Raw genomic sequence first — 19,446 nt, forward strand, 5'->3', positions numbered from 1 at the left:
GTGTCTCGCGTCACTGTCTGCTGCGCTTTTACAACGGGAAGCCTGATTAAAACTGAAAGGAAAAATTTATCGTCAGCTTCTGCTTTGTATCATTTTTGCCTATGAAAAGGATATGTTGTTTCATATGAAACATCTATAATATGGGCCTTCAGATGCATTTAGTACTCACTGTTTGTTTCTACTACGGAGTAATACTGCACCGGATGGGGCAATTGGGAGGAACTGTTCTAGGGTGTCTTGGAGTCTTTTATTAGCTGAAGAATTTCCTTCCAGCTTGTTTTTAACTATTTATCTTTTAGGAGACATTTTTAATGTTAGAACTTGTCTGTGCTTTATTCAGGTTTGTACTCAAGGGATTGATACACCTGGGATGAAGGGAGATTATCTAATTGGGGGTATTACAAAATTAGCCTGTATTTGTCACTGCATTGAAATTAACAACACTTACATCTGCCAGTAATGAAAATGGAAGAATGGAAAGGAAAACTGACTCAAGATTTGCACAAGTGGGCTACTAGTTAGAAGCTATATTTGAGGAGCAGAAATCATCAAATGCGTTTCCTATATAATATAAATTAACTGCTTTAGAAAGTTCCTCTTTAGAGCAAGGGTTCGTCAGGGGTATAATGTGAAATATTGATTTTATTTATCTGTCTATTTGAAAATGTCCCTGTTCGTCCACTCACATGTGCTTTTACAATACAAACGTCAGGGCCTTGCAAAGGCTACAATTTAGGCATGGACATTTTTAATATATTTCATGGCAAAGGTCTGGGGGGAAAATGTAGCCATGGAAGGAACACCAACTAATGTAGTTTTCACTCCATCAACGTACATGGAGTCCAGTGGGGGAACTGAAAGGTGAGGCCTGGGCGGGGCAGCTGGAGAGCGAGCCCCTCCCACACTCACTCTGCAGTGGCAGCTCCTGGGCCCAGCTTCCCGCTCCAGGAGTGCAACCTGGCATACAGAGTCACAGCACCACTCAGGTTTGCCCCTCTGGCTCCAGCCCTGCGAGCCCCAGCTTGCGTTACCTCTGTCTTATCGGGGCCAAGCTTCAGGCAGCTAGCTCTCACCCGAGCCCCAATTCCTGCACTGCACCATCCGTGCCTGATGAAAGGTGGACACAGAACTGAGTCTTAGCAGCATCCTGATGCCACTGCTACCCAAACCATCACGCTGCCTCTCTCACACACGGGGGGTGTGATGGGAAGAAACCCTGCGGTTCCCACAGGAGCCAGCCCTCGGGGCAGGTTAGCAGTGGCCCAATACTATGCTCTGGGTCCCGCCAGAGAGTGATGAGCAGAACCACAGAGGGACAGGAAGTGCCTTCTCCATGCATGGATATTTATTTTACTTTGCTTACTGACAGGCATGCCATAGCACTCCATGGTACCTGAGCATCTAGGTTGGTAGGTAAACCTTCCTACACAATTTAACATCACTGGAAACCAAACACTGAGCTATAAGAACAGGGAAAGTACTGCAGATGCTATTTTCCGGGGTTACTCCCAGCTTTTCTTCAGGCTCATTCATCACATGTACCCTAGTGGGAAAGAGCCATCCCAGGGCCCAGCCTGGGGGGTGGAAGAGTCCTCACGGTGCTGTGAATGTCCCTTTCTGAAGGCCCTGACCAGAATCCATTTTAAATCCACCCTGTGCCTCTGCCGGTGCATCACCATCCTCCCGTGTTCAGCTGAGGACACGCTGTCCGGCACATCCAGCTGTGCACAGGTGTGTGATGTTGTATGTACCATCTAACCCAATGAACAATTGTTTTCCTACTGCAGAGAGTGGGGGAAGGTTCATCTCCAGTTACTTTCTACACTGAGACAAAGCCCACCACTTTCTGCCTCTGCAGGTGTTTATATTGCTCACTCCTGGTCCCCATGTCAGGGCCATCCTCTGGGGTTCAATGTATAATGTAAGAATCTGTCTAATGAAGTTAATGTGGAGACCAAGTCCCTCTGTTTAGAATAATGCCTCCAGTTCTGTACCGACCTTTGTCCTGTCCTAGCCTAGACTGTTGGGAAAGCCAGCAGAGCAGTCCCAGAGCTGGCCACTGCTGACGTAAATTCCCAGTGTGATAAAAGACTCCAAAGGACTTTGAATGGAAGAGTCTTCTCATGGAGTTTCCCTAGATGGTGCTGCCCTTTCCAGGGGTTGGTTAGAAAACCTCCAAGCACTAATCCAGATTCTCCCTAGCACTCTGAAATTGGGACAGGCCACTCAAAACTTTTGCTGCTAGTGGTATTTGTGTGTCAATGTGCATTTTGTGTTTCAGTAGTTTCTGCTGGAATTGCATTATGTATCTAGAAGTTCTGTTCGGTTATGAGCCTGGCTTGGAAGATTTAGGGGTGTTGAGAGGGGGAGGGAGATGGAGAGTGTGTGTGTGCATGCATGGTTGGTCGGAGAGGGTGGGTATGTGCCTGGTTGATATGGCCTCCAACACTTTGTTTTTGTGGCTCTTGTTCCAGTATCTCTATGGGAGTAGAAGTAATTCTCTCTGTGCTATGTTACCAGCGTGCATTCCTTCTTTTCAACCATTCCATTGGTTCTAGAGTCAGAATACAGTAGGGGATCCAGCAGGTAGCACTGTTACCAGACAGATGGCAGCACAAGCAAGGCTACCAGGAGACTTTTTAGACCCAGAGAACACTTTCCAAGGCCTGAGTCTTTTACCCTATCAAGCTGTCATTCCTAACATCTCCCCTAAGTACAATACCAGCTGTGGGACTGTTCCACATTTCCCATGGTGCACAGAGGAATTGTCCTATAGCTGTCCTATTTAAATGGGAAAGGCACAGAACAGTGAAGATGTGCCATGCATAATCGCGGCCCATTCCTGCAGCTGGCACTTAAAATGTCTCACAGAAATATTTTCACAGATGGGGAAGTCTTTGAAATAAATAGAAATTTTTCCCAAGTTGAAGATTTTCTTTGAAAGCTTTGGGAACTCCCGTTTTTTCTTCTAAAGGCCTGCTTGACTGGCAACATCACTGTGCAGATGAGATCCACAGTGTTCTTCTGGGCCCATGGAGATTGGTTACTTGTTTTGTACTTGATTTGTGTGGCCACCATGTCCTGCAGTGTCAGTTGTATTGATATGGACTTACAGGAAAAAAAACACCCCCATTTTTCGCTGGTGATTTTAAATTGTGAGTCACACACCATTCTTCTCCTTTGCTTCTTGATGGCATGCCAGTGTCCCCTAGCAATCACAAAATGCCCATTCAGATTTTGGTTGCTTGACCACTGCTTCCTTCCCCTCTTCCATTAGACGTGGTGACTGGACCCTTACTACACCATGGCCTTCCCTCATTCTGAGAGGTCAGAGACTTTGCCCTCTCCACATTTAGGTGAGAAATAAATGGGGCATGGAGTTAATTGGCTTAATTCTTCTCTTGGAGAAGAGAGTAAGGGCATTTGGGAGTGTCAGAAATGTGACTTGTTTCTTCAGGTTTGCATCTGCTGTAGCACTGATACCATGCTTTTCTTAGAAGATGCTACTTTTGATGGGCAGTGTCCCAGTACAACTGGATATGATGGTAGTGTCTCCCTCTAATTCAGGTTTAGTTAATAACCTAGAAGAACTTTGGTTGATGAACTAGAAGTACTGCAGGGCCAAAGACAAGGAGCTACATTGTCTTTGTAATTTTCACTCGTGTACTTGTGGCATTTCTGAGGGTGATTTTTGGCAGCATGCTAGCAGCCTATGCCAGTGGCTAAGGCTATAGTATATTAGTGAGAGAGGGTGAAATTCACTCCTGTGCAGAGGGTCAAGCAAGGCCCAGGCAGCATTTCAGTTCCATTTAAGCTAATGGTGAGCACACGCTGAGGAAGCACATTACAGTATTGTACTATGAGCCAATTATTAGTTGACATTTGACGAAAACGATGCTGAGGATAAAGCAACTCCTGACATCCACGAAGTGCTCTTCAAACGTCATAGGTAAGTGATAAAAAGTCATCTATTAAAAAGATGGCTTGTTCGTGTACAAAGTGTAATGTGCAAGCTAAGCTGCATCACGTGAAGGAAGTGGAAAATGAAAGCCAATAAGCTTCAATCACCAGCAGACCAAAAAGATTCCAAACGGTTTTTTGATGAGCTGAAGACTGCGTACCGCCCAGAGTTCAATTGGTACCACCCCTATCTGGAATACAGATGAGTCACTGGTGCTGACTGATCATGGACAAATACTGAAAAGATGGGCTGAACACTTCAATAAGTTCTGAACTTCCCGTCCACCATGTCAGCATCAGCCCTTGATGATCCTGAACAACTTCTAGTTCAAGACAAATTCTGTCAACATCTGAAGTATGGAAAGCTGTCAAGCAAATGGCAAAGCTGTGAGTTCAGAAGGTATTCCTGCAGAGATCTTCAAATGTGGGACCAGGAGCTGATCAGGAAGCTCACCAGCCTCTACTTAAGGTTTTGGGAACAGGAGTCTGTGCCACAGGAATTTAACGATTCCCCACATTATTCACCTTTACAAAAGAAAAGGCAGTTGAGCTTCTTGCGATAACCATTGTGGTATCTTGCTCCTTGCCACTGCAGCAAAGATACTCGCCCATGTCAGGATAAACTGGGTAGCTGATCAACTTGCAGGGAAGATACTGCTTGAAAGCCCAATGTGGCTTCTGCCCTGGGCATGGTACTTCAGACATGATCTTTGCACTCTGGCAAATTCAGGAGAAATGTCATGAGTGGATTCAAGACCTATATGTAGTTTTTGTCAATCTTACTAAGGTCTTTGACTCTGAAAATGATATGGCCTGTGCACAGTCCCCTGCAAGTTCAGTTGCCCCAATAAATTTTGCAGCATTATTAAATCTTTTCATGCAGGAATGCAGGTTCATGGCCTTCCCCAAAGCTGCTTCTCAGTTCCCTTTGTTGTCACCAATGGAGTAAAACAAGGCTGTGTTCTTGCTTTAACATTATTAGCATCATGTTTGCAGCTGTTCTAATAGATTCATTCAGAGACATTGATTATAGCATTTATATGCAGTACCATATGGATGGAGGGGTCTTGAATATGCATCGTGTGTGTGCTAAGACTAAAGTTATGAAGACAATTATTTGCAGATTACTGTTCGTTGATGATTGTGCTTTATTGGCCTATAACCTCAAGGCCATTCAGTTGCTCACTGACTGCTATTTCACTAGGAGGGTGGTGAAGCACTGGAATGGGTTACCTAGGGAGGTGGTGGAATCTCCTTCCTTGGAGGTTTTTAAGGGCAGGCTTGACAAAGCCCTGGCTGGGATGATTTAGTTGGGAATTGGTCCTGCTTTGAGCAGGGGATTGGACTAGGTGACCTCCTGAGGTCTCTTCCAACCCTGATCTTCTATGATTCTATGACTGCTTTGTGCATGCAGCAAAGCATTTTGGCTTAACAACCAGCCTACAGAAGACAAAAGTCATGGTCCAGCCTCAGCCGGGAAGTACTGCAAATACTCCAATTGTGTCCATTGATGATATTCCACTCAAGGTTGTTGACAAATTTTGCTACGTAGGCTGTGTTGTTTCATGAAATGCAATGATTGACGACATTACAAAGTGCATAGATGCAGCCAGCGATGCCTTTGGAAAACTTCAGCATCATCTCTGGAATGAGCATGGTGTCAGACTGCAAGCAAAAATTGATATTTACTGCTCCATCATCTTCACTACATTCATCTACAGTTGCAATACGTGGACCACTTATCCATGGTACATAAAACATTTGGGCCAATTCTACCTATGATGTCTACAGTGAATAATGGGAATTAAATGGCAAGATTTGGTTCCAAACACCAAGGTCCTTGAATGCGGCAACATCGCAGGCATTTAAGCTTTTATAGTGAGAGTGCCTCTGAGATGGTGCAGTCGTGTGGTCCAAATGGCTGAGAGTAGATTACCGAAGGCCATCTGGTATGGAGGATTGCAGGCTGGAATTCATTTTAGGGGTAGACCAAGAAAACATTTACAAGGACACTCACAAGGCCAACTTTCTTGCAATGTTGACTCCTTACCTGGGAGCTCTTAGCCCATGACAGGTTCCTACGGTGGCAGCTCTGCCACCTGGGACTGAAAGATTTCGAGAGCCTGTGGGTTGCTGCGATTGAGGAGAGACATATGAGGAGTAAAGCTAAAGGCAGCACGTATTCGTCTACAATTGTCTTCATTTGTGGTCCTTGCGAACAGGACTGCAGTGATCTCATCTCAGAACCCACAATAAGAGACTGTAGCTCATCCATTGAACTTGTCGGGAGACTCCATTATCTTGATTTAAGTATCAACAATGTGTTCAGTGTTGTGCAAGACATCCAATAAAGATGGTCCCCAAGACTTATCATCACAACAGGACAGAAACAGAAGGCCAGGATGCACCGAGAAGTTCAGAGGAAGGAATAACTCGGCGTAGTGGCCCTGGAGCTTTTTTGTTAGGACATGTTGATGTGTCTTCCCACGGTGCCCATAGCAACGGCATCGTCTTTACTGGACACATGAGCACGACGCGATGAGACTGACGGCTTTTAAAAAAACAACAAAACTCCTTGAACTGACTTTTGATGCAGCCTTGTGACTTTGCTTTTGACTACAGTAACACAAGCATCACTGAAATGCAAACAAAATTGGAGTCCAATGAGCCTAAACTGAATTTTCAAACAATAGCAACAACAAACCAATTAGAGTTCCTCTTGGTTTTATGTGAAGTGTAAGCACTGACTTCGTGGAATCACTGCAAAACGTGAGTGATGCATGAAATGGAAATTTCCTGCCTAGTGCTTAGAATAAATACAGAATGAGCTGTGCTGTTCACTGTGATATTCAGCTCAGACACAGCCAGAGAAGCAGACCAAGCCCAGACATCAAGCCAGCAGAAACCTTCCACTACCTGCATTCATGTAATATTTAAATATTGGTTTTCCTTTCCTCTGGCGGCCCAAAGCTGTTAACTGATTAGACTAACTACCTGCTTTGCTAAGGAGCCTAGAAGAATCTCATGCCAGAGGGGCTGTGCGGGTGAACCTTTTACAGAGATTCTTCCATGTTAGTGCACCAATTCTGGGCCATTGTATTGAAGTCAAACATCAGCATGTTTGACAACTTCGCTCAGTTCTAGCCTATTGTGGCTGCACTAGCCTGCAGAAAAACATTGAATCTACTTTGGCTATGACACCCAATTTTACTATAATACACATTCATGTTGACACAGTATCAGTCTGCAGGAATGTTACATGCATAAAAGAATTCTTTCCTTTAGATTCAGCCTTTCTCCATTGTATAACCAGGATAAACTTACACATGGTGAGCTCTTAGAACTCTGCTTTTACTTGGGATCCTGAAAATAGCCTGCCTCAGATAATATTCTGTGCTAACTTCATATTGCAATACTTGGGGTATAAAAAAACAACCAGAAACTCCTTAGCAGTTTAGATTCCAGCAATACTCAAGCCCAACATGACCTGTTGGGTGGATTTCTGCCTCCATTCCAAATCCACTAGGTTTTCATGCACCTAACATTAGTGTGACTTCCTCTTTTGTGTGAGAACTTGAAGTGCACTTGCAGTCATGGTCAGAAAAGAGACCACACAGAGACAGCATGTGAAAAGCAGAAGGAACTGGATTCTATTCTATTTTGCAGCAACAGAATTGTCAACTAAGTACCCATTACAGAATCATTATTCTTAGCGATGATGTGCAAGTCAGAAAGAACCCAGCTTGACTCTCAGATCCCAAGCTAAGCTTGTAGCACATGTAAACTGAGAAAATTAGGGAGATAATAAACATGGAGCCCTCTGGTGCTGTGTTTAGAGAGTCACTTCCTGGAGCTGGGATGCACTTTCTAAGTGAGTTTCAGAAATATGGTCTAAATCACAATCCTTTTATTTTATTTTATTTATTTATTCTTTATCCCATTTATTCTGGCCTTCCCCACCCATATCTGTGCTTTTCCCATGGGGCCGGCTGGTGCAGGGTTGGGGTCCTGTAAGTGAGGGCAGAATTTGCCTCCATTCTTTTATTTTTTCTGTAGCTCAAACCTTTTTTTTTTTTTTAAATAAACCTGATTGAGGAGAAGCAAGTTCTTTAGCTCCAGCTGGTTGGGAACGCAGGAGCTCTCCTTCAAGCTGGCAAATGTTCTCCTGTGGACCCCTGTCCAGCTCCAGTGACACACCATAACCCTTCTAGGGCCAGGAATGGCTTGTGTAGTGTCCCCTGATGTCACTCTCCACGCTAGCCCCTTCTAACAGCAGAGCTGTTTGGAACAGAAAAGCCACTCAGTGGAAATCTGCCGACTTGACACCTCATTGCTAATTTAACTCAAGTTGTCGGGGCAGCAAAACAAACCTGGACGGGGGTATCACCGTTTTACAAAACTTGTTCCTCTCCAAATGGTCTGGGTGGCCACCTTTGAAATTAGCCTCAAACGGCACTGAAAAGGCTCATTCAAAAATGATGGGAACTGAGGGGGAAAGTCAGGTGGTTGTTTTCTCATCACGGCACTGGCCCAGCCTGCAGTGAAACCCTCTGCTCGTTCCCCACTCCTCCAGGACAGTGAAAGCAGGTGTTGACTCAGGACTCAGAGGCCAAGCACAGGCACTTGCCATTACTGAAGCTTTTGGGAGTTTTGCCATCAATTTCAGTGGGCAGGATTGGGCCTCGGTCCATACAATGAGGTAGGCTGCAGCCAGGCTCTTGTGACATTTAGGTACCACAGCGACGGACCAGGTATAAGGACGTGACTAGAGCAGAATTTTGGTTGCCTTGTTCTAACCCAGCGACCGGTTTTCCAGTTCTGAATTTATATCCCTCCCCTGCCATTAAAACCATGCTCAGCCTGTGCACTAAGTTTTATTATGAATTAAGAGTAAAACCCTTTCTCTGCCAAAGAAAAAAACTACCTCCATTTTTCAGCATGCCTCTGTTTGTATATTTTATGGGAGAAGAGGGCTCTTACTAGTTCAGTGTCATGACCATAAAATGAAAAGGTTACTGCTTGCTACAAAGGCTTGCTTGGATCCAGTACCAATTAATTTTCAATCTAAAATATATGTCTCCTGACCGTCTCACAACAGCAATGAACACAAGAGATTCCTTCTTAAAACACTTGAGCCACAAACCCAGTTAGAGGATTAACCTGCTTTTTCCAGACTGTTTTGTTCATCCCCATTGGGTGTGCCCATTATCCATGATAGACTGTTAGCTTGGACAGAACGATATGATAGTTTTAGTTTTTTAACCTGGATCTGTTCTGTTCCATACATAAGGCTACTCAGATCTCAGCTTTAATTATCATTACAGATGGGAAAGGAGCATGTGTCAGAGGAAGGAAAGTTACCGTGTAGAGCTGCTCTTGCAGAATCATCTGCAGAATGATTTTTAATTTATTTTTGGGTAGTAGTTTTTCACTATAGAGCACACTGCTACTTCCAGCCTGTGTTTCACTGCTCCTTGCTAAGGCTCAGACCAGTCTCTAAATATTGGGAGAAGAACAGGAACTGAAGTCGTACCAGACCCTTGCAAACACGCTGACTTTCTGGAGGGTGGATGAGCTTCTCTTTATCTTTATTTATTAATAAAAGACGGAATGTCTTGGGAAACAAAAGGTTTTAATGGCTGGTACTCGGTATCCTTGACAACAGTCCCCAAAGAATATTACATTAGGGCACCGGAGAACTTTTAAAAATAAGTAATGGAATTCCGTCTCTGTTATGCTTTTAGTAGTCATTTCGGCCATGGTGCAGCGAGGTCATAAGCTGAGCTCAGTGAAGGGAGCCAGAACACGAAATGATGCTGAGAGAACGTCTGGGAGATGAGAGGTACAGAATTACAAGCGAAAGTGCAGGCCTGCTGAGGCAATTACAGCTTAATGGGGTCATTTGGAAGGCAATTGCCAGGGGTTAATGTAGTATGGAGAGATGAGGTGAGATTGAAGTGAAATTTGGGGCTGGAAATGTGTTAAGATGAAAGATCAGAGTGCAGTGGATTTTGCTGTGCAGAAGGTTTATATCATGCAAAAGATTTGAAAAAATGTAAAAATAGTAGCCAGATGTTTCTAAATAAATAAATAAAACATTAAACAAACCCTTTAAAAAAGTGAAATAGCTGCATAATAAGAATATGCTCTGAAAAGACTATAGCTTGTAAAGCGAATTTCAATGTAGTCTAGAAGGACTTCATTTGAAGGAAAAGTTCTGTTGCATTTGCCTACATGTATCCTGGAGACAATGTGGTTCGGCTGCTTCCATTATTAACATGACACACTGACGTAGGAAAATATTACTGCTCTTGCAGATGCTTATACCTCATCTAAAAAAAAATCCTCTGTTTTGGAATTAAAAGCAAGAAACAGTCCCACATACACATATTTTGATATATTTGTAATGGATTCATCACATTATCTTTTCAGGCATTAAAATAATATTCATAAGATGTCAAAATATTACAAGAATGTAAGCTAGCATTCTTTGAGTGGGTATTTTGGTTCTGAAAAGTATGCTTAAATATTACAGGTGTTTAAATTAAAAATGTCAAACCCATGAAGGCATAATGGAAGTAATCATTTATACATAGTTTTAAGCCGCACAGTATTTGAGAAAGCTTTGCATTCCAGACTATTGTGAATGAGTGGAGTTCATAAGAATTCAAAGGACAAAAGAGATCATTATGCTTTGTTACCTCAGCTAGTTCATTACCTTAATTGCTGAGCGTAATCCAGTCTTGGAAGAAAACTCTAGGGCTTTAAGGAGATCAACATCGGCGCCTTATGGCACAGAAAATGGAAACCCTTTCCTGTACCGTTGCTGCTCCAGGAACACTAAACCTTGATCAAAGACTGAACTTTTCTTAAGGTCGGCCATGTGAAAATCCCCTGGAGCTGTACCATGCGCTGAACCGTAATGAAGTGTAGTAGGTTCAGCACCATTTCTGTGTGAGTGTGACCGTCCTGGATCACTGGCTAGCAATAGCACATTATCATCCTTTCCGATAGGTGAAGTTTTAGCATAGTTATGTTTAGTAGGGATAATACGTCTCTCTTTGTAACAGCTCTCTGCATATTGCGTGAACTGAACAAACTCCTAATGTGCAATAATACTGCAGTCGAGAGGCAGCGCATGGAGCTTTTCATCAGGCAGGAGGCCACTTTCCCAAGAATGGCTTGTTAAGTTCTCCTGAGCTGCATGCAAGGAGAAACATTTGCAGGCAGGCTTTCGACTACACGGCTAAGTTACAGCTGTGAAATCATTCAAAAGAATTTTGTTGGGGGAAGAATCAGATTTATTACAAATACACTAGAGCAAGCTTTTTTTTTTAACCTGTGTTTCCTTGCTTTGTGTAGCTTTGTATCTAGTTATCTGATCTGAGGATACAGGCTGTTTTCCTGTAGACTTGCATATGTTGAGATTTTAAAAAAGTACAGTAAAACAAAAAATATGACCTTTAAAAGCATGGTTGAGTTGCATTCATTTTATAACCATCAAAGCAACTCTTTACTGTTGTAAGGTAGAAAAATCAATGATGCAATCTTTTTCCTTTTGCCTTGTGCAATCCGTAATTGAAATGGAAAATCAAATGAACGGCTAACAGATAATTGTTTTATCAATATTCCCTGCCTGCCCTACAAGGGTCAGCCTAGAATGATCATGAGCCACGGATATGATGAGGACAAAATGTGAAATTGAACAGCAAGGAGGCAATAAATCAACCTTGACAAGAAAGAGTGACCAGCATGTAGCTCTTGTAGGCAGCTTTTGGGACACTTTTTGTCTCAGGTGTCTGCACTGATTTAAAAATGTGAGAATATAATATTTGAAGCTCTTCCAGTGGGTAAACAACTGCAGACTATTTGTGGGCTAAGGCATCATCAAAGCAAACACATTGCACTTGAAAACACAGTGGATGCAGGGATACGGGGGGGGGGGGGGAATTGCAGTGGCAGTGCGGGAATACGAGAATACTCTGAGCTTGCAATAAGTGAGGATTTCTCATCTCCACTTCTACAGCACCAGGCAACTTTTTATGTTCCGGTGACACAGCAAAAGTGCAACCTGGAGCCTGAAATATGTACTTGAATGTATTGTATTCTCTACAAAATTCTAGTTGCTCCATTCTAAGAACTGTTTTAAATACCCTGATTCTAATGAGGAAAAGCAGAGGTCAAATCTCTGGGCAATGCCAGTAGCTGGCATCCTGACTCCCCACCTGTGTCAGATGTGAACATAAATTCCCTGATATACAGTCCAGTATTTATAACATACAGCCAGGTGCAGAAAGGAATTTAGCTTGTGTTAGTGTTAGTTACCTATTGCAATTACTCCTCTTGGTGCTGCATTGCTCCTGGCCAGCAGGTGCTGATGGCAGTGGGAGGAGGAGTTGCTGGGTTGAACTTCAGCGGCTTGATGCCCTGTCAGTTCCAGGTGTCTGTCAGGGGTAGCAGTGCGTGCTTTTTCTCCCTATTTTGATGTTTCCCCCAGCCCCCCTTGAGATATTGCAACAAAGAGAAATCTCCTGTTTGACATAGCAGCGGCAGAAATTCTGTATGTTTTTCATGCAGGTGATAAGTATATTAGAGCAGCATGTGGAACTGTTAAAATTCTCAGTATTCCCATTATCTGTCCTGTTTGTAACTTGATCTTAAAAATTTGCTCCATTTGAAACTTGACACAAGAGTTCTGAGCCCAGATGCAATTTAAAAACAATTATAGTTATTTAAAATAGAAATGCATCAAATCAAGAATTTAGCTGGCTATGTTCTGTAGCTGAAAAGCAGCTTTGATGTATATACGTGTGTCTATATATAAATAAAGCCCCACAAGGAGAGATTTCAATACAATGGACTCAATTGGAGTGTGCTAGAAATGCAAAGTTGAGATATTTCAGTTTTACTATTTCTGCTGCCACTTCGACACTTTGGAGAAGATCCTGGGTGGTGTAAACAGTCACGGACGTTAACGGAGCTACAACAGTTACCACCAGCTGAGGCTCTGCCCCACTAGCTAGTCCTGCTTTTCTTCCTTAAATCACAGGAACCGGATCTTCTCCCTCCTATCATCACACCCCATGTGGGTCACGTTGCATTTAGATGTTCGCCGGGGGGAGGGGGAAGGAACATGCATCTCAGAATTATGGCAAGGCTCAAGTTGAAAAGACTGCAAATAGCTCAGGGGAAGATTTATGCATAGTATTCATCCTGGAGAAAAAATGAGCACGTCAAACAAATTCATGTGTGCAAATTAAATCTAATGTTGGGTCTGTCTGCCTTTCACAAGCTTCACTTTACACTCAGTAGTGCACAGGAAATTAATCCCCTTGGTTTCAAAACAACTCTCAGGACACCCCAGACTCCGTGCTAATCTGTAGGGCAGCTACAGTCACATTTCTGTGCAGATAAGCTGTGCAAAGTCAGATGTGACATGAACTTAAGAAACAAACTTGTTTTTCCTTAAACATTTCAATGCTGGTATTGTGGTCATGATGGACACACTGGTTTCTTTTTTTACAGACCATTAATAAAGATATAAACCAAATCAGATAGTGTGTTTGAGGAGGAAGGTGTCAGTAGCATGCTACTCAAACTCCACCCAGGATGCAACAACAGCAGGATGTTTCTGTATAGAATGATCTGCCATGAAATAATAACAAATGTTGACATTTAAATGCGCACCATAAGCATCAGAGTTAACAGTCCATTGAGATGAATGGCGACTGTGCACAGCTGTCACAGCCCCCGAATGTTCAGGAATATGTTCCCGTTCCACCACCACTTCCACCACCACTTGATTCTGCTGCTGATGTTCCACTCAGTGTGCCTGCAGGACCTGCGCACCCTCACTTCTGCTCCCTCTTAAACTTTACTTTATGTGGCTGCAACATTAGTGATGTTCACTCTGGGGTAGGGGGCCAGTGCTGGGACCTCCCTGCTACTTAAACCACAAATAGGTTGTGTGTGGAGGGGTGGAGGACACAGGAGCAGTGGCTGCAAAGGTGTCTCCGGCTGCCCTGCATGCCATGTGCTAGTGGAGGGAAGTAAAGGGAGCAGAGTGGTGAATCCTGGGGCTCCAATATACCAGCCAAGTGGCATGACGGTGCAGCTGGTGCTCCAGCTGATGGGCAGGAGTGTTGTGGGCAGCCCTGCAGCCCTCTGTTCTGGCACCAGGCAGGAGGTGGGTTTCACCTGCCCACCCCATCTGCAGTTTACTGGTTACTTGGCTTTATGGAGGGGCCTCTGGAGCTGTTGGTTTGGTCTATTTGAGGCCAAAGGCGCTGTCTAAGAACAGGAACAAGACCATGCTAGGAAACCATATTGAAAGCCTGATTTCACATATGGCTTCAGCTCTCCTAGTTTGGTTCCTTGGGAGGGCAGGGCATAATGTGCGCAAACTAGTTTTAGAAAGCCAGTATCAAGAGAAGTAACCTAGTCAAATGGGTTACCAGCCCGGAAAATGGTTTTTATTTTAAGCATATTATGCCCTGTTCTTCCTGGGGACATCACTGAGAGAGCTAGAACAGTTTTCACTAATCGGGTTTTCAAATTAATTTCTACCAGTCTTTTTCCACAGTGGAATCAGGGCCTGGGTCGGACAATCCCTGAGTGGCTCATGCCTGGAAGGTATCTTCTCAGCCCCAGGGGCTAGAAATATCCCCTTTACAATACGTTTAAACTCTGCACAAATGGGTGAGTCCTCTAGCAAAGTGTTGGTCTGGTGTCCTGCCACACACAATACCACCTCGCTCCATGCCGCTTCCCCAAATCCTACAAAACCAGCAATGACATTAACATAGTGTGAACTCAGCATAGCAGGAGGACAGGCCCAGCCCCATGGGAACATTAGCCATCTGGGCCTGGGCACAGACCTGCCTTGTCCCGATACTTCGTGTTTACAGAGTGCTTTGCATGCTCAAAGTGCTGCATGAACAGTCGGCACAGAACTGCGGGGGTCAATGTTAACCTCACCCCATGGGACAGAGAGGAGATGCGGTTTGGCTCTGCCTCTGACACAAACTAGAGCCAAAGCCAGGGTGCTCCTGCTTCCCAGTTCCAGGTTTGAGCCTCTAGATCCCACCGCATGACCAACTTCGCTGGCCGTGTGTGTGAAAGCTCAGGGGTTGGTGAGTGGCACTACATGGCTTCCTGCTTCCCCTCACTATCTCTGATGTAATGAAGTGTCAGCTTCTGCCATCACTGTCCTTCATGTCCTTGAAACCACGGCAGTTTAGATACAAGTCTCTCCAATTTATCAGCAGTTAAAAATAGAGGGGATTGATGTGAAAGGACAGTCCCTGCTCCCCCGCTGTCTGCACTGTTTTGCAGATGAAGGTGTAACATTCATTTCACAGGTAGGACATTAGAGAACTTCACAGTAGGGTCTGGCAGGAGCGTCTTGCCCCATCCCCCATAACATGGTTGCATATTTCTTACCTCCCTGGGGTAGGAGAAAATACTGGATGCACTAGGAGATGCGCACAAAAGATCAAATTAGAGCATTACACCCAGTAACTGTTTCTATAAAAATATTTACTAAGCTCGCGGTACCTATAGGCTTCCTAATAAACACAGCATAAATCCAGGTGTACAGGCAAGACACGGTGACAGTCCATCATGTCATTAACACGCAGCCCAGAAATGTTCTAAATACGTATTTACACCAGGGTTCCTAATGGCTCCAAAGAAGCTGATCAAACTGTCAGGCTATTAATCTGTGTTTTCAATGGTTCTGGTCTATCAGATGAAAATGTGTAAAAATTATTTTAACTACTGTATTCGCTGTTCTGAGCCACGGTATAAACACATTGTGTGTGTTTGAAATTCATATTAACGACACCATAAACTATAGGTTGTTAGTAAATGTTTCTACCCCAAAAGACCCCAAGTTCTCAACACGGTTGGACTTGCTGGCTCTGAAGTGGCTGTCAGGATCAGCAAGCACTTAATCCAGGTTTTTAGAAATTTCTGAATCTATTTAGATAAGAATCTACATCTGTGCTAACAAGGCCTTTTGCAGTGTTTGTTGTCAGCATATATGTGCTTCTAGCAAAAATAGGTTCACTTGCTCCTGCTTGCTCCTTTAAAAAAAATTACTTTATAAGAAAAAAGCAAAACGCTGGAAATTAACTCAGAAAATTGAGCAAAGTGAATTCTAAATGATGTCATTATTCTGATGCTCTGTCCTTAACCCCCACTTCTCCTCCTCTTCTTGCCTAATACTGGAGCAGTTACTGAGCATCAGGATGTTTTTGTAGGATGGTGAAATTCATCGCTCTGGGCTCAAAGGGGACTTCAGTGGCCCAGAGGGCTTATGCTAGCCCTAGGCATGAGGCTGAGTTCCACTCACTAGAACGTGCATTGCCCTCAAACTGTGTGTGCGGTTCACACTGGCCTCCCGGGGAGCTGTGTGCCCAGATCAAGGAGAGGATCTGTGGCCCGCTGGGAGCTGCGGTATGTAGGCACAGAAGGGGAGGCTAAGGGAAGAGTGCTAGCCTGAACTTTGAATTGCTTCGTCCTTGCTCTGTGTTTTTCTTTCATGAGAATCAACGAATGCCCCACGTTCAGTGGGAGACGTGTCTAGGGGAGCAGATGTCCCTATTCTATAGGGACAGTCCTGATATTTGGGGCTTTGTTTTTTATAGACACCTATTACCCCCCCACCCCATCCCGATTTTTCACACTTGCTGTCTGGTCACACTAGACACATCACACACCCGGCTGCTGATGACACTGCATGTTGTACCACTACAGAGCGAGAACTATGCCAGGTATCCCAACATCTGTGGTGTGGAGAGACGTGTGAACCAAAGAGCTCAGCTCTACAAAGGTTTGTGGGCATTGTGCTTTCTGCTGTGACCAGACTCAATTCCTTCATTGGATTGCTCCTGGTAGGGCAGTGCACCTGACAGGTAGTTAGAGTCTGCCCGGAAAATAATGATGCAGCCTGAAAATTTACATGAAAAGATATCATCTCCAGGTTACTGCCTCAGGGAGAGACATAACCCTAAACAGATTGGTCTGGACCTCAACCTGCTCACTTTATTCCCACGCCTTATGAGCTAACTTCAGTGGGATGCCTCATGTGGGGAAGCGGAGCCTCCTTGCCCCTACCTAAGTGCTGGGTTTGTACATTTTCAGGACATTTTAGGGCCTAATCTTGCCACCTTCATCATGAGCAATTGAGTGAGTAATTTTCTAGAAGTCAATGGAGCTACTCTTGGTAAGAATGATTACTCACCTGAGTAAAGGGTGGCAGGGTCCGGCCTGTGTGCTGTACGTCTGGAGGGATGTGTGTCTGTTCTTGTGGCCGTGGCAACATCCTGTGCTGTCACAGTGGCCAGGAGCTTGGACAGAAACCTGGCTCATTTGTGTTTTATTTATTTTTTTAAAAAACCCGAATGAAAATAAATCTGCAGCATTTTTGTTGACATCAATATAGAAATTCACATTCTTCCAGGAACTTGAAACTTAACTCTCATAGCTTTTTTCTCCCTATTTATTACATATGCTTAAATAAACATGTTGAATTAACTTTATAAGGCTTGTAAATACTTCAGATAAAACTGTTCCAGAAAATCAACATTCTAAATCATGGTAAGTCTCTTCCTATTTTGCTCATCCTCTAGCAAGGCATTGACAAAAATATGAAATTGATTTGGTTGAAGGGTGTTAAAGAGCCGACAGCCAAATGTCACAAACAATGAATGGCTGCAGTGTTGAAAAAATCAATAGGGAGGTTAAAGCTGGTCTTGTGAAAGACTTGGCAGACTGCTCTGTTCCAGGAAGATATCTGTCTTCTGGCCTTGGTTGCATGATCAAAAGGAAAACTTGATAGGTTTAATGAAGGGAGATACAGTAAAACTGACAACAGAAATATAGACACTGTGGTAAACTGCAGTGCACATCAGTGAGTGGGGCTATTAGAGACATTCTGCAGTCTGAACAAATATTTATAGGTAAAGATGTCAAAAAATATTAGTGCATTCTTTCACTCTTTCTCATTCTGTTTCCAATCAGCAAACACATTTGAATGGAGTAAACAAAGGTTGATACTGTACGTTTAATTGTACAACATCATGGCAAATGTATAGGGTAAAATAATTAGCATGATAATTAGTGAATCATAATGTTTTCAAATTGTTTCATGATGAGATTACAGATCTAAAGCTGCGATCAGAATAACTTGAGTATTTTGAAATAATATTTGCAGAGAATCATAAGAGAAAGGAGGGAAAAGTCAGTCGCTGTCTCATCAATGAAAATGATGAGCGCTGGCTAGTCATTAGTCCACACCAAGGTGTTTTACCCCCAATCACGTGTCACACTTTTATTGATAAATAAATTAGTGGTCGGAAAATTAGTTCTTTGGGAACATTAAATTCAGAAATATAAATGAGGATGCCTGCCAGTTCTAGAAAGGGCAAATAGTATTAAGTTTATTTTGTTGTTTGAATACATCTTGTAAACAAATTTGCACTGACTTACAATTGACCTGTTACCAGCATGTTTCTATCTAACATTTTGCAGCTTTTGTTTCAGTATTTATTTCACACCTGGATTATTACCTCCCACGTAGTTAGTTTTTACCAAAGAAACAGAGCCATAATATTTAGGACTAAACACTTTAATAATCCATGAAATGCTATAACACCTTTTTTTCCAAAGCACATATGGACATTTCTCAAGACTGTCTGTGTTGGTTGGTTGTCATCTGTCAGTTCTGGGAATCTTTCCTTTTTTTTTTTTTCTTTTCCTAGAAAAATGAACTCATTAGTTTAAAACTCCCAAATGCCACATTCAGCTCAAACAGCGAAGATGATAACCTGTAAAAAAAGAGAGGAGAGAAGAGAGAAGTAGACTGGCAGGTTTTCTGCAAGTGGACGCTGTAATAAAAATGCCCCCTACTTTGTTGGGATGGTATTTGTAGGGCTGCTGCCATATGTTACTTTCCTTTTTAGCTGGGATTATGCCATCATTATTGCTGATAAAAGCTGTTTACTGCCTTGGCAAAGGAATGATGCTTGGAGCAGTTTTGGAAAGCGCCATTCAGTTTACAGAAAAGTGCATTTAGTGCCAGATGCTGGGATCCTGGGTCTTTGTTCTCTTTTCCCATTATTGGGATAATCCACTATCTAGTTCTCCCCCCTTTTAACTTAACAATGGTTTTGTTTTAAATTCACTTTATTTCAGGCAGGTGACATAGCCGATATTTAACTCCCTGTGCAGTACAGGGAAAACATCTTTTAAAGCTGCTGCTCTCAAGAAGTGCATTTTGACTGCTGTACTATTAGAGCCATGGTATGTACTGAGTTTCTGGTTCTCAGCCAACCCTCTGAGGTGCTTGCTCTTTAGATCCATTGCATGTTTGGCGAGAGAGGCTATTTCAGCTGCATAATACATTTCTGGCTAATACGTAGCACAGAAGTGAAGAGCTTCACTGTAAGGAAGCCTCTGGTGTTGTCTTAGCCCATCAGAACT

At 43.3% G+C, this 19,446-nt stretch overlaps 1 protein-coding gene across 1 annotated transcript in view; it reads left to right on the plus strand.

Annotated features, from left to right (window-relative positions):
• Positions 1-19,446, plus strand: part of PBX3 (PBX homeobox 3) — a 155,098-nt gene that overhangs the window by 48,502 nt on the left and 87,150 nt on the right. The window lies entirely within an intron of this gene.

The sequence above is a fragment of the Terrapene carolina genome, unplaced genomic scaffold, assembly GCF_002925995.2.
Source record: "Terrapene carolina triunguis isolate 2854851 unplaced genomic scaffold, T_m_triunguis-2.0 Scaffold238, whole genome shotgun sequence".
Classification (NCBI taxonomy): Eukaryota; Metazoa; Chordata; order Testudines; family Emydidae; genus Terrapene; species Terrapene triunguis.